Source organism: Triturus cristatus, chromosome 8, assembly GCF_964204655.1.
Source record: "Triturus cristatus chromosome 8, aTriCri1.1, whole genome shotgun sequence".
Classification (NCBI taxonomy): Eukaryota; Metazoa; Chordata; class Amphibia; order Caudata; family Salamandridae; genus Triturus; species Triturus cristatus.
In genome coordinates this window covers 148,849,470-148,852,184 of record NC_140591.1, presented here as the reverse complement: position 1 = coordinate 148,852,184, position 2,715 = coordinate 148,849,470, and positions in this window count along the sequence as shown.

Sequence of the window (2,715 nt, the reverse complement as noted above, 5' to 3'; positions counted from 1 at the left end):
GGGCGGCAGGCAGGGTGACGGGGTCCAGGGCTGGAGCACCTGACCCGGGGCCCAGCAGGGCCCTTTGGACCCAGCCGGGGATCACGGGCCCAGAGGCGCAAGGGGGTGCCTCCCCGGGTCCACCGGACCCTGTCACGGTCACCCTGCCATACGGCAGGACCGAGGACAGAGCCCGGGGTGGGGAGGCCACCCTCCCCGCGGCCCCTGGGAGCCCCTGAACCCAGCCGAGCAGGGGAAAGCTCCCCGAGCACAACATAACCTTGTCCCAGGCCTTTGGTGGGGTGGCAGGCAGCGGGACGGGGCCCAGGGCTGGAGCACCCAACCCGGGGCCTGGCAGGGCCCTTTGGACCCAGCTGGGGATCCCGGGCCCAGAGGCGCAGGTGGAGCCTCCCCGGGCCCGCCAGACCCCATCCCGGGCACCCTGCCACGCGGCAGGACCAAGGATGGAGCCCGGGGTGGGGAAGCCGCCCTCCCTGGGGCCCCTGGGAGCCCCTGAACCCAGCCGAGCAGGGGGAAGCTCCCCAAGCACCCAACCTGGGGCCTGGCAGGGCCCTTTGGACCCACGTGGGGATCCTGGGCCCAGAGGCACAGTGGGAGCCTCCCCGGGCCCGCCGGAGCCCGTCCCGGGTACCCTGCCACGTGCAGGACCGAGGACGGAGCCCAGGGTGGGGAGGCCGACCTCCCCGGGGCCCATGGGAGCCCCTGAACCCAGCCGAGCAGGGGGAAGCTCCCCAAGCACAACGCAACCTTGTTCCAGGCCTTTGGTGGGGCGGCAGGCAGGGGGGAGGGGCCCAGGGCTGGAGCACCCGACCCGGGGCCCGCCAGAGCCCTTTGGACCCAGCCAGTGATCCCGAGCCCAGAGGTGCAAGGGGGAGCCTCCCCGGGCCTGCCGGACCCCATCATGGGCACCCTGCCACGCGGCAGGATCGAGGACGGAGCCTGGGGTGGGGAGGCCACCCTCCCCGGGGTTCTGGGAGCCCCTGAACCCCTCCAAGCAGGGGGAAGCTCCCCGAGCACAATGGAACCCCGTACCAGGCCTTTGACAGGGCAGCAAGCAGGGGGACGGGGCCCAGGGCCCAGGGCCGGAGCACCCGACCCGGGGCCCGGCAGGGCCCTTTGGACCCAGCCGGGGATCCCGGGCCCAGAGGCGCAGGGGCAGCCTCCCCAGGCCTGCCGGTACCCCGTCTCAGGCACCCTGCCACGCGGCAGGACAGAGCTCGGGGTGGGGAGGCCACCCTCCCCAGGGCCCCTTGGAGCCCCTGAACCCAGCCAAGCAGGGGAAGGCTCCCCAGGCACGACTGAACCCCGTCCCAGGCCATTAGTGGAGCATCAGGCCCGGGGGACAAGGCCCAAGGCTGGTGCAACCGACCCTGGCCCCAGCGGGCCCTTTGGACCTGGCCGGGGATCCTGGGCCAAGAGGCGCAGGGGCAGCCTCCCCAGGACCAGGCACCCAGTCGCACGGCAGAACCGAGGACGGATCCCGGGGAGGGGAGGTCACCCTCCCCGGGAACCCTGGGAGCCCCTGAACCCTGTCGAGCAGATAGAGGCTCCCAGGCATGACGGAACCCCGTCCCAGGCCTTTGGCAGGGCGGCAGGCCGGAGATGGGGCCCAGGGCTGGAGCACCCAACCCGGGGCCTGGCGGGCCCCTGGACCTAGCCGGGGCTCCTGGGCCCAGAGACACAGGGGCAGCCTCCCCAGGCCCATGGGACTCCGTCCCAGGCACCCTGACATGCTTCAGGACCGAGGACAGAGCCCAGTCTGGGGGGCTGTCCTGGCCCGTACGGCTGCCAGCTGAGGACCGCTAGGCCAGGAGGGGTTCCGGAGTACCATATACCTAGGAATCCGGAGGAAGGCTACCCCTCTTTCTGGTAACCCGCGCTTACCCCGACACTCAGGGGACCCAAGGCGCAGACGTGCCCAACCTCCTGGAGCCCTGGCTGGGATCAGGGAGGAAAATGAGCCCTCATCGGGACTTCCAGGGCAGCCTGGCCATCCGGTCAACCTATTGGAAAGCATGGTGTGTGACCATACCGCCAAGGGGAAAGGTGCAACCAGATGGCTGGGACTGAAAGGACTCCCTTCTGCCCGCCCTGAGCCTTCGCAGATGGGCTCTCACCTGCGCACGCAGGGCTTGGGGACTCCGCTTCCCGGGGACCCGGATGGGCCTCAGGCATGGGGAGGACCCCCGGAGCTCTCGGGCCCAGACGGCCGGTGGAGGACGGCCCGGAAACCAGGGAGCCTGGCCCGGGCACTTTGCCACACTATGGCCCTGGAGGAGGGAGCCCCCAGGAGGAGGGAAGGTGTTGTCTGGTCATAGCCCATCTAGTCCCAGGCAGAGAACCGCCAGCCCAGGAGGGGTTTTCTAGCATACCATGTCCCTAGTAATCTGGAGGAAAGCTACCCCTCTTTCTGGGAACATGTGCGCACCGTGAGACTCAGGGGACCCTGGGCACGAAAGGTGCGACCAGATGGCCGGGACCAAAAGGACGCCCATCTGCACACCCCGAGCCTTCGCGGTAGGACTCCGGCCTGCCCACACAGGGCTCAGGGGCTTCACTTCCCGGGGGCTCGGGGACCCCGGCTAGGCCTCAGGCACGGGGAGGACCGCTGGAGGTCTCGGGCCCTGACGCCCGGGGTAGGACTGCCCAGGACCCATGGAGCCCGTCCCGGGCACTTTGGCACGCTGCGGGCTGGGGCAGGGATCCCCGGACGCC